The sequence below is a fragment of the Erithacus rubecula genome (genome assembly GCF_903797595.1).
Source record: "Erithacus rubecula genome assembly, chromosome: 9".
Lineage (NCBI taxonomy): Eukaryota > Metazoa > Chordata > Aves > Passeriformes > Muscicapidae > Erithacus > Erithacus rubecula.
The window spans coordinates 16542631-16554832 of record NC_136660.1 but is presented as its reverse complement, the minus strand read 5'-3'; the positions used below and the strand labels follow the sequence as shown (position 1 = coordinate 16554832).

The 12202-nt window shown below is 46.1% G+C and overlaps 1 long non-coding RNA gene across 2 annotated transcripts in view; it reads left to right on the top strand.

The window, feature by feature from the left end:
• Positions 1 to 11674, top strand: part of LOC306805460 — a 63337-nt gene extending 51663 nt beyond the window's left edge. For both annotated transcript variants that reach the window (XR_013775216.1, XR_013775217.1), the window contains 2 exons: positions 7579 to 7654; positions 8931 to 11674. This is a non-coding gene — a long non-coding RNA (uncharacterized lncRNA). The remainder of the gene's footprint in view (positions 1 to 7578; positions 7655 to 8930) is intronic.
• The last annotated feature ends 528 nt before the right edge of the window (positions 11675 to 12202 follow it).

The window sequence follows — 12202 nt, the reverse complement described above, 5'->3', positions numbered from 1 at the left end:
TGCTAAAGTCAGCTCGGTGCTCATGGACTGTCTTCCAGCCAGCATGCAGGGAAATTGTTTGCTCTCTTTCTTTCCTCCAGTTTTGGCTGTTGAAGCAAAAACACATAATAAAGTAAAGAGGGTTTTAATGACAATCTGCCGGCATGTTTAATATTCCAGCTTGAGGAATGATCCAGTTATGTACTGGAGCCAAGGGAAGGGATGTCATTACTTCCAGTGCACACTGAATCAGTGTCTTTGCAATGAGAAACAAACATCACAAAGGACCTGGCTGCTCACCACTGACCCACAAAACAAAGCCATTGCTCCAACAGAATACTGAGCTTTAGGGGCTTGTTCTGTACTCACTGTGTTACAGATCCATGAAGAAGGGAGAACCTGGGTGCTCTATGCAGCTTTATTGAGTATTTTTCCCTCTGCAGTGCTCAATAAGGTTTTTTTCTGCTCAGGGAAAGGTACAGGAAGTTTTTTGTACAAAACCTTGGCATCCCCCAATTCAGGTCTGAGAAACAGATTCAGATGTGTGTTTTTGCTGCACTTCTTTGTAGCTGAGACTCTCACCACATCTGCTGGATTTATGGTCCCAAATTGGCTCTGCCATCCAGTAATCCTTCCTGTGTGCACAAATATTTGGACAACTCTCATTGTTTCAGAAGCAGACTAGCCTGTGTGGCTCCACTGACATTACCTACTCTGCCAGGCAGGTGGCTGCAGAGAAAACAGCTTATTTATACAGTGCATTGGAATGACAGAAGTGGATTCTTGATAGCAAAGAGGATGAGGGACCTCTGGATACAAGGACCAGTTGCCCTTTTTTAGCCCAATTGGCAGTGGAATCTAGTCTGCTCCTGCCATCAGATCAACACTGCATCTCCCTGGGGCAGAGATGGATTTTGAACTGGCTGGAGGCTGAATCCAGGGTACTTGTAGGGGTTCCACTGCTTCCAAATACTGAGGGTGAGGCAGAAAATCAGATGAAGAACCTAAGGGCTGTAACATGTAAGAGAGTGCAAGTAGAGCTTCTCAAGAGCTAAAGCTGCTGGTGGGGCAGAACCAGAGACCTCTGGCAGCTGAAAACTTACTGCATGTTGAAAGTTTCCCAGCATTCTGGAGTGAAGATTTGAGAGACAGTGTGCAGTAAAATTATCAAAATCACAGCAGGAATGTAACTGATTCATAGCACTGAATCCTTGTCTGAATGGAGCAGGTCTGCAAGGGTTTATAGCCAGGGTGGAGAAAGGAAAGGTCAGCTTGGGGGGCAATGCCAAGTGAATGTCTGTGTCTTTGTACTTGTGGGTCAGAGGCAAAAATATCTAAGGGTGGAAAGAAAGGGTCTAGCTTATGACACCAGTGAAGAGAGGACCCCTTTCTTTCACTTCAAAACAAAGCTGAGGATCTGCTTTTCCCTAGGGGCTCACATCAGCCTGTCTCCTTTGCAGGGGCCAGGCAGTCTGGTGTGAACCACCGTGGCCTTGCTCCTGCTGTACCATCCTGTGCTGGGGATGCAGCCCAGCAATCTCACAGACAGGCAATGCTCGTTTCTCTCCTAATTGAGCAGGTGGGAGCAAGCTGGTATTTCAGGAGTGCTACCTCCATTCCCAGCCACAGCTGAACTCCTGATGCAAGGAGACTTTACAAGGCCCATGAGAGATACCAAAGGATCACCCTTGCTGTCATTGGGAGGGAGGAACTCTCTGGTTACCTCTAAGCAAAAAGGACAAAGCATTATAAGATATATTTAATAAAACAAAACACACACACACACACAGAGGGGGAAAAAAAAGGAAAATAGGCCAATGCACAGGAAGGTAATGTGTTCATTTGAATAATGGGCAAAATCAAATTAATTCTACATTAAATAGTTCTGAATAAAGGGTTTAAGTCAGCAGTTTCAAACTTGTTTTCCTTAATTACTTTCCGTGTTTAATGTCATTAAGAAGATTAAAAATTCATTAACAAGAGTAGTAAAGTGGCAAATCAGTAAAGCTATCACTCCAGGTTAAAAACTACGCTGAGGTTGACACTTTGTACACTTCCACAGGCGTTGTGTGGAACGTTTCTGGGGAGCTGGGGTGGCTTTGGGGAGTCCTGCCAGCCCCCTCCTGCCAGGCCAGCCAGGGAGGGAGCCAAAGGGCCAGCCATGGTGCAGGTGGCAACCAGATTAACCATTAACTGAGCAGGACAAGGCAGCATTTAGCAAAGGGCAGCATGGACGAGGTGAAGTGCAGCAGTGTAACCCCTGAATATGGCCAGCATCACAAACAGACTCAACCATGGAGAATGGCAGGAATTATAGAGCAGTAAGGCGTGCTAAGGCAATCCAGCTGCTTGATTGGCCTCCTGTCCTGAGCCCTCTGAGTGTGAAGGAGGGCTCTGAGCCCTGTGGGAATCAGGCAGGACGGGGAGAGATTTGGGGTATTTTTTCTTCCTTCAGCCTTAGAGGATGCAAATATTCCTAGTCTCTAGAAGTGGAGCATAATAAGCTGCTTGTTTAGGGACTGCAACCAAAGCACACAACTCCATCAGCTTTGGGAATCCTGCCCATTGCTGCACTCCCAAAGAGCCTCAGGGCACACAAATCCCACTGCAGCCCATCCCAAGTGAGAGATCCTCTTCACCCAACAGCTCTGGTTTAGATAAGCCCAGCAGGTGAAAGGCTCATGGAGCCATGAGCCCCAAATCACCCAGCAGGCTGTGCCAGGGGCAGAAAGCAGGCTCTGGTCTCTCCCTAGTCCAGTGCAGCAGTCAGCTGGTGTCACCCCACAGCTGCACTGCAAAACTGGCCATGCTGGCCTTGCAAAACCTCCAGGAGTCATGACATCAGCTGTTTCAAAATGGTCTCACTGTATTTTTGATTTCTATTTCTTGAGCTCTTAAGGGGTTTTAATTTATATTTATCTTGAATAAGCTCCATTCTGGCAGACAGGAGCACAGAGCAATGAGCTGCCTGCACCCCACACTTGGGTCCTGGTGGCTCCCAGCCACCTGTATTTGCATTGTGTCCTGTCCCTGTGATGTGCAACACACAGTGTGAGGGTTCTGGTCATTTGGGGTTTGAGGTGCAAAAGCTGGGATTGCAGAGCTGTGCCTGGGAATGGAGAGGGAATCAGAAAGCCCCAGAGGTGTGCTGCCATGTGACAGAGCAGCATCCCTGCTGCCCTGGCACCTGGTAAAGCACACAACTGGCAGGAGTGCTCTGCACATTGTTAGTGCCTGTCAGCAAGGAGCTGCCTCCTACACGAGACTGCCCAGACCCTGAGAGCATCTTATCCCCAGTTATTAGGAGAAGAAACTGAGGCACAGAAGAGTGACTGATACCCACTGCTCAGTGCCACAGGGGAAACTGTAAGTAACACCTTTCTGCCTTAACTTGCTGCTTGTTTGCAGCCCAAACTTCAGCAGCATCACTCTTACCTGGAAAAGAGCAGAGTCCACTTGGGAAACACCATTATTTGAGGTATGAAGCTGTAAGAAGTAATAGAGGCAGCAGAGGGAGTGGAAAAAACCCAAATCTTTGAACACAAAGGTGTTACTAAACCTAGGGACATACATGAGGTCACAAGACATGCAGGAGGTGGGTGCAGGAGAAAGGGGTATGCTCAGCTGAAGGCAGTGGGAAGTCTTTGACATGTCATGTATCAATCCCTTTTGCCTGCCCCCACAGGGCTTCTGGTAGCCACCCCACACACACCCCAGGCCCCTGCTGTGTTGCAGAAACAAATCCCAAATTATGCTGGGCTTACATGCATTTCTTAGGATGCTCTAATCAGCCAAACCAAGGCAGTAGGGGTTGCCCAGTGGCTTAATTTTTCTCTTTTGCTTAGCAGAAAAACACAAAGGTTTGACTTCTTTCTGCTCAGTTTTGGAATGGAAATGTTTTTGTCTCCAGTTTCCAAATTTTCCTCAGATCAGGAAGTCCTAGCCATGCTCTGATGATCAGTGAAACAGAAAAACACATTTTCCCCCTATTTTCCCCCAGCTTTGATGAGGGGCTCCCATCTGCAGGTTTGTCCTGCTGCTCCCTCCCAGACACTGCAGGATCAAGCCAAAGCCCATTCTCACCACATCCCTTTGTTCCCTGGGGAAGTCAGAGCAGCGCTGGTTTGGGAGCAGGTGGGAGGAGGGAAGGACCTTTTTATTTATTTTTTTGCCCTCCCCTTTTATTCTTTTGCAAGCTTTAATTATCGAAGGACTGAATTTGAGCTGTTCCTGTCTTCTTCCTTCCTTCCCGGACAGCATTTCTAACAAAGGCCTGTGGTTTGAGTTCGAGGGGGTTTTTTTTTCCGTTTTCTTTTCCCCTCCAGAGATCTAAGGCCTGTAATGAGATACCAACACCCTCTCCTTCCTACAGCCCCCAAAACAAACCCTCCCTCTGCAAAGGCTCCGGCATCCCTGCCCTGCTCCCAGGGGAGGGAGGGCACCCGACACCAGAGCAGGGCTGCTGCTCCTTGCAGCCTGTCCTGGGAGGTGAACACGATAGAGTTACAGGCAGAGCAGCTTGCACACTGCCTCTGCTTTGATGAAGCCACATTTCATTATCTCCCTCTCCCCCAAGTCCTTCCACAGTGAAAAAGATCTTCTGTTGTCTGGGCTAATTTGTTTTAGCCTTTTATTTAATTCCTTAAGCTGTGTGCAAAACTCTGGTCACGTTATTTTATCACCCATCTCTCCCAGTCTTCTCCCAGTGCTGTGAAATGCAAGGGCAGGAGTCTCTGGGTGTCCTTCCTGCTCCCTGTGCCCATGGTCACATCCTGAGATGTGAAGCCAGAAGGACTTAAAGCATACAGCAGCCTCAGCCCTTACTGATCAGCCTTTGTCAAGGAGGCAAGGTGCCTAAAAGCATCTGGAGGTTTGGCTCCCATGGCTCCATGCCCACCTGAGAGAGCTGCCAGGAGCAGTGTCCGTGCTGCTCACAGGTTACACAGCCTGGGGCAGCTGGGGAGGACAGCAGAGGGGAGCAGGATTTCTCACTCCAACACCTCTTTGCCTTCCTCTCAAAGTCACCTGTCCCCAGGTCTCTTTTTTTACCTGGAAGGACATGGTGGGTGCTGAAATGCTGTTTCAGTTTTGGGTTGGGAAGAGAGGGAAGGAGCAGAAGCCTGTAAGCTGTTTTATTTGGATATCTCCCTTGTAGCAGAGGAGTGCTGCCTGGTGCCAGATGGCTGCATATCCCAGGGCCCTGGAAAGAGCTGTGCCCTGTGCCTGGGTGTGGCCCGATGCCTGAGCTGCCTGTGCTCCCACTCTCCTCTGAGATGCAGAGGCTGGGAGTAATCCCAGAGGGAAGCTGGAATGGGGATGGTGTAAGGCAGGGGAGCATCCCTGCTCTGGCTCTGGCTCTGCAGCCCATGACTCTGGAGGTGAGCAGCCAGGACTGCCCCACTGCAGATCCCTGAACAGCTCAGTGTGAGCACAGCCCAGTGCCATGGAGCTGAGATGGGATTCTGCTCATCTGCAGCTGCTCTGGCCATGGATGCAACTTGAGGATAAAACCACACAGGAAAGCAAAGCCTTACCCCATCACCTGCCTCCATCAGGAGCAGGGCACTGGGAAAAGGTGTTTAGCAAGGGGCTGCTGTGCAGAAAGGAAGGGCTGAGGAAAAAGAGCTGAAGAGGGGAGGAGAGCAGAGCAATTGCCAGCTGCCTTGAGCCAGAGCCTTTCATGGAGGTGTGAGGGGATGGGAACATGGAGGATCAACATTGTCTTCTCCAAAGAAGAAAAAAAAAAAAAAAAAAAAAGAATGCAGAAGGAAGACAAAGGGAAACAGGACTTGTTGGGAGGAAAATGGGGATGCTCAGGGATTGAAGCAGGCTGGGGTCCAACTTAATAAGAAGCGAACCAAAACAAAACCCAAACAAAAAGTGACTGGAATTGGCGGTGGGCACCCCCTCCCCCAGGCAGCCATCCCCAGAAGGCAGTGAAGCTGCCTTTTCAAACAGCCGCCTCACAATAAATTCATGGCAGCCAGGGCTGGGAAACAGGCTGCTGCAATTTAAAGGAAGCGTGGATTTGCATATTGAATTAAAATTAAGAGCTAATTATGCAAATAAATTATGACATTTGGCAGGAGAATTTGCTTCAAGATCATTTATTACGTTCTTTTTATAACAGTGCGAGCGTTTAACGGTCAAAGACAATATTTTAAAGGAAAATTAACGCAAGATTATTAACCTAAAAACAATTCCACATTAATGAGATGTATTTCTCTTCAACTTCTCACACCTGGCTGCCTATTGATGCCCAGCCAGGACTGTCTCTTAATAATTGGCATTTTTTTTGCAGGCAAATATTGAATGAGGTGGTGAATGTTGCTTTGGACAAACTCACTCAGGAAAATTCCTTCAGGGTTTTAGCTTGCTGGTCTGTAAAGGAAAGTTGTGAAGGTCAAATATGTCTCATGTTGTTCTGTGCACTTGTACTTACCAGGTCTGGATGTGCCTGGGAGAAGACACTGTGCTGTCTACCCCATCTGCATGAGAATAAAATCTCCCCACATTAAAAAATGTGCATAATTGCTTTTTGGAAGAGATATAAAGCAAAAGTCTTTGCCATTTGTGGTCTTTAAAGATCCAGTGCCTTTTTCCCCAAGATCAGGGTTGTTAACCCCGGTGTTTTGTCTCCCCTCCAGCCCAGGTGCTGCTGCCTTCCCCTGGCCCTGCACTGGGACTCTCGGGTGGGGCAGACACTGCTCTTCCCCTCCTGGGACACTGCTGTGCCAGCCACGCACTCCCAGGGGTCCTCCCATGAGGAGAATGGCTTCAGGAAGGTCCCACAGGGGTCCTTGGAAGGCTTGCTGAGACACTGAGGGATTCAGGTCTCTCCAGGACCCAAAAGCTGCCCATTCCCAGCCATCAGCTGCTCCAAACCTCTGGCCCAGGTCCAGCACACACAGCTGAGATGGGTGCTACAGTCAGGTGAGCAGTTGTCTTTCTTGAGGATTGACTCCTGTTCAGCTAGGAAAGATGCCCAATCACTTGGGCATGAAAGTATCTTTACAAAAGAATTCTCAGGAAAGACAGGCTGTGCTTGTGTTCCACCCAGCACTCCTGCTGTGCCTCTCTTTTCCAGGCAGGATGCTGGGGAGCTGGGAGGCTCTGTTTGCAGCCAGGTTATAGGAGCAGCAAGTGGGAGTTAGGAGAGAGCTGTAGCCAGGAATGACTAGAGGGGAACAAATTAGGTGGTTTAGGATGTGAGAAAGAGTCTTTGTCAAAGGTGGTACACTGCAGCCTTGCCAAGGAAGAACAGGGCAATGTGTTACACATCCTACAATCATTTTCACTCCTGCTTTGTCTCCAGTGTGGCTGCTGCCCACGGTGATCTGCACACTGCTAAGGCAGGTTGGGATGTGAGGACTTGGTTCTGGAGTTTCCTTTTGTTCCACTTCTTTACCCCTGTTTGTCAAATATTCCCTTACAAAGCCATCTGCCTTTGTTATAGCTGGGTTTTCCAGAATCCCACACCCTGCTAAAGCTTTAGGGAACTTCACCTAGAGATTAAGGGGCATTTCTCTTATGAGGCTGCTGAAAGTCTCTTTCATGATTCTCCCACATCCACTCTCAAGGGATTTTTCTCCTCCCAAGTTCAAGGTGGAGAGAACATTCCCTGCTAAATCAGTCCTGGCATACAGCACACATTGGCGTGCAGAGCCAACCACAGGTAAGAAAATGTGTTGCAATAAATGAAAGGTTTGGAGCCAGACAAAATGTGTCACATTCGAAGTTCTCAGCTCTCCTCCCTCAGAAAGGCAATCTGTGACTTCTGGACCCTCCTTAATGACCCAGAGCCGGATGGAAAATAATATTAATAATAATAAAAGAAACAAAGAAGGGGCTGGCGCATTTTTTAAATAAAGAAATTTCCCTCATCTTGCGGTTAATTTAAAAGGTTTATTTCTTGAAATGAATCCTCTTCATCAAATCTCCGATCCTTGAAAATCAGTGCAACCTGCCTCTGTGGATAATGAATTGATTTGTAATGTAAATTATATAAAACACCCTCCCCGCCAGCATTTGTGTGTGAGTGTGTTTAATCTAAAGCGTTTAAGTCTGAAAATGAGCTTCTCCATCAAAAGTCTCGATTCCATTTACATTTCTTGCATACGAGTCAATTTGTGCCTGACCCAGTCTATAAATCACTGCCAAGGAGTGCTGTGTCTGTACCTCTCCTCTTCCCCCACTCCCTCCCTCCTCCTCCCATCCTTGCACATGCAATGTTCAAAAAGGCAGCTCTGGATTGTGCCTATAAATGGTGTGGTTCCAGCTCTCCAGCCAGAGGAGAGTGTGCAGAGAGGACACTAAGCAGCTCGGTGAAGGAAGGGGAGGAAGGGAAGTCCTCCTCACTTCTGCTGGCTGCTCTGGAAGGATCTCCAAGGGAAGGTGCCCCTTTCTTGGTGGCTCCTTTCCAACATGTGTTTGCTCGGCCACTAAAGGAGTCTCTGGCACTAGAGGGTGAAGTCTTCTACTGGTGCACAGCAACACTGCCCTCTAAATTCCATGAAATGGGAATTACTTGCATCACCAGAGCCTTTAATGCTGTATTTACATCCCCAGCTGTTTGATCATGCCAAGTTTTATCCTTCATCATGCCATTGGTGGTGAGATAACATGGGCCATGCCTTTTTATCTTGCCTCCTGGTGCTAAACCAGGGGAATAGCCTCTGGAATTAGGGGCTTCCCTTGCTGGTTGGACTTCCATATGACAAATGCCTGCAGACCTTTCAGAGAGCAGGGGAAGTAACAGCAGTGGTATCTTCACCAAAAAAAAGTCTGCTGACCCATCTGGGTGCTGGCATTAGAGGGGTTTAGTAGCAATGCACTTGAGAGAGCTGTTGGAGATCCACATTTCCCTATATATTTATAGGGAAAGATTTACAAAACCAGTTTAACCAGTCTTTGTTTCTTAGATTCTCTTGCTCTCTCTTTTCCCATAGCAGAAGGATGCCTGAAAATGTTAAGAAATTAGAACATCAAATCTATCCAGGTCTGCAAAAGAGCATGAGATGAAGAACCAGACCAGAGGCCACCTATCCTACCCTAGGCCACCTAATGTGCTCCATCTGCAAGCCCTGACTTGCCCTAACACTGCTGTCTCTGAGCACCTCTAGGAAGTGAGCTCCATCCATTGCCATCTGTCTGGTCTCTCACTCACCAGAATGAGAAAGATTGATGTCCAGCACAACAAAGTGAAAACTCAGCTTGAGTCAGGAAGGCAGTGTGAGGTAAATCTTCTGAAAAGACTTATATTGGTACTTATTACCAAGGGCTTCCTCTCTGTGCCTTGTTTGTTTACCTTTGGAATAGGGTTAATCCCTCCCTTCTCCCAGCTTTCCCCAGTTCCCACACCAGGGCTGAGTGTGGGGTGTATATTATTGTATGAATGTGCAACCCTGAGCAAGATGGGGCTTCTGGCACTGGAGGAGTCCTATGAGCTGCTGTAATACAAACAGTAGGAAGAGTTTTTCCTCAAGATTACCCCAGGGGATTGAGGTCAGGCTTTCAGTGGAGGAAGACACAAACCTATTACCAGTTTCTGTGGGGACTAATGCAATTTGCACTTTGTTAGAGGAACTCAGAGTGATTTGTACACATTAATTACTTCTTGCAGCATCCCAGCTGGATAAATATTATTACCTTCATTTTACAGAAAGGGTAACTAAGATGTAGAGAAGTTCATTTGTTTGACTACAGCTGTACAGCATGCCAGTGACAGGAGCCAGAAATAAAACATAAGAGGACTGATTGTCAGTCCCTTCCTGCTCTAAAACTGTGAGTTTCAAACATTTTTTTCCCCAGAACATCACCAGCAGAGAAGGCAGCCGTGCCCCCTGGCTGGGCTGGGTACCTCTGTGGTGGGGATTGGGTTCTGGGGTGGTGCATGAAACACAGCCTGGGAAGCAGCACTTCAAACCCCAGCCTGCACAGCCTCCAACGATGGGAGGAGGAAATGAAAGTGCAATTAGCTGGAAACAAATGAATTTGTGTTGCATATATTTCCCAAGCTGATGGGTTGGTGAATGAAGCACTCGTTATTTCGTGGAGCAGCATCTCTAAAGATCTGTAGAACAACTTGGAAAAAACCCAGCTTTTCTGTTTTGACATTTTTTGCAATTTTTCTGGATGCTGTCTGCTCTAGTTTCAAGCATAGCTACTGCTGTATTTCCATTTTATTTTCATGAAAATGAAATGCTGAAGAAGATTTTTAGTTTTTTAGTTGTTTAAACTTCTCATCTTCAATTTCTCACCTTCTTGTGAGTGTTATGTTGACAGTATCAGCATGTGGCCCACAGAACTAAAATATTTTGTAACCTAAACATTGAGCCATTTTTATTTCTGTTTTCCTATTTTTCTTGTACTAGGTGAGTTAAAAACAGGTGATGTTCCCCTGTCCAGAAATGTTTAACTTCAGCTAGAGATGCAAAATTAAACAGACAACACAAAGCAACATCAAAAATAGGAAAGTGAATAGTGGGTTTGATCATTAATTTATTTTTATGGTTGTTGAGGTTGAGGGGAGAGTACCTTTAAAATCAAAATCCTTTTTTTTCTACAAGAGAAAAACATATTCAGAAATTTTTCAGCTGTCTATAATTACTTGCATTTTTCTTATGTGGTGAACAGAGGAACTAGATCATTATGAGCAGCAGATAAGCCTGCAAGATGGGGCCAGAGCAATGAAGCTCCTGTGTGTGCTTTCCAGAGGTGGCAAAACTTGGATTCTTCAAGAAAGATGGATCTGAGAGTACAATAACAAGAGTATTATATTTAGATGGTCCTTATTTAGTCAGTCGTAATTACATATCCTGTAGAATGGCATTTTTCAACCTGTGGTCTGCAGATTCTTGGTAGAATGTGGACTCCTTGAAAGGAGGGTGGGAAAAAAAAGCAGTTTCACCAATGCTCTCCAGTGGTTAGGGCTTGTGAATTCTCTAGAGGGTTGCTGAGCCTTCTTGAGAGATTTTCTAGGGATCCACAAATCAAAGCAAGTTGAAAGACACTACAGCAGGATAATGTTATATTGATTGCTTTGTTTTTGCAGAGGATAGATTTTGTTTAATCTTCCCCTTCCTTATATTGCTCGACACCATTAGTTTTATCTTAAATGACATCAAATATGAAAAACCATTAGAGAAGAGACTTTCTAATGTATTTTGTACTAATTTTGGGTGGGTGATAACAAGAAGTATTTTCTGGGGCATGGTAGCTTTTATAAAAAATATCTGCTAAAAAAGAAATTAGGTAGGACAGAAAAACTTGGGCTTGAAGTGAGATCTTGTTCAGTGCAAGTTTTAGAAGAAACTGGGATTCAAAATATATTGAGAACCTAAAAACTATGGGGCCTGCCCAGAGCTGGATAGAGGCAGACAGAGAGTCTTTCCCTGGTCTTGAGAGCCCTATAAATTCCTATAAACACATGGGAGGGTTGAAGTGTTTGAGTTGCCTGGAGGGAATGGGGACTCTGTTCTGGAGAATGGAAAGATGAACAGAGACATTTGATGAGAAAAAGAGATGGACAGAGCTTTTGCCTTTGAACAGCTTGTCCTGAAAAGTAATACCCCATGAGTTTGACATGGCCCACAAAGCACACCTCTGGGAAGACTGTGAAGATGGGAGGAGTTTCACAATTTGTAGATTTTTCCCAGGTGGATGCAAATTGTGAAAGTGAAGATGCAAGACAACTTTATTTTTCTCCAGAAAAAACCACTATGGCCAAAACTTCTCTCTAAAGTGAACTGAAATGATTATTTAAGTGAATGACTGAAGTGTCTCTGTATGTTGTTAAGAAATGTGGGAAATGGGAGGAGGAGGGAGTGATCTCCAAATCTTATTCTGAATTTCTTATTTTTCTCTGTGTTGTTAATAAATTTCTTCTTTATACCCTTTTAAGTTTTAGGCCTGCCTTGTTTTTGCTCCTGAATCCTATCTCAAAGGGAAATTGAGTATATTAAAACTGGCAAACCTAAATTAAACCAAGACAAGAACAGAGGGATGCCACATTCAGAGACCATCACTCCCTGCTCCCTGTGCCCACAGGTTCCTCTCTGCCAATGGGCTCTGAACAAGGGAGCCAGCCCTGTGCTCAGGTTCCTCCTCCCAGAGCCTGTCTCCCAGCTGCTGATCCTGGGAATCCATAAAGCCTGGCAGAGAAAAGTACATATTTAACCATATATATCTATGTAGGTGTATATGCATATGCAATAAATAAAGC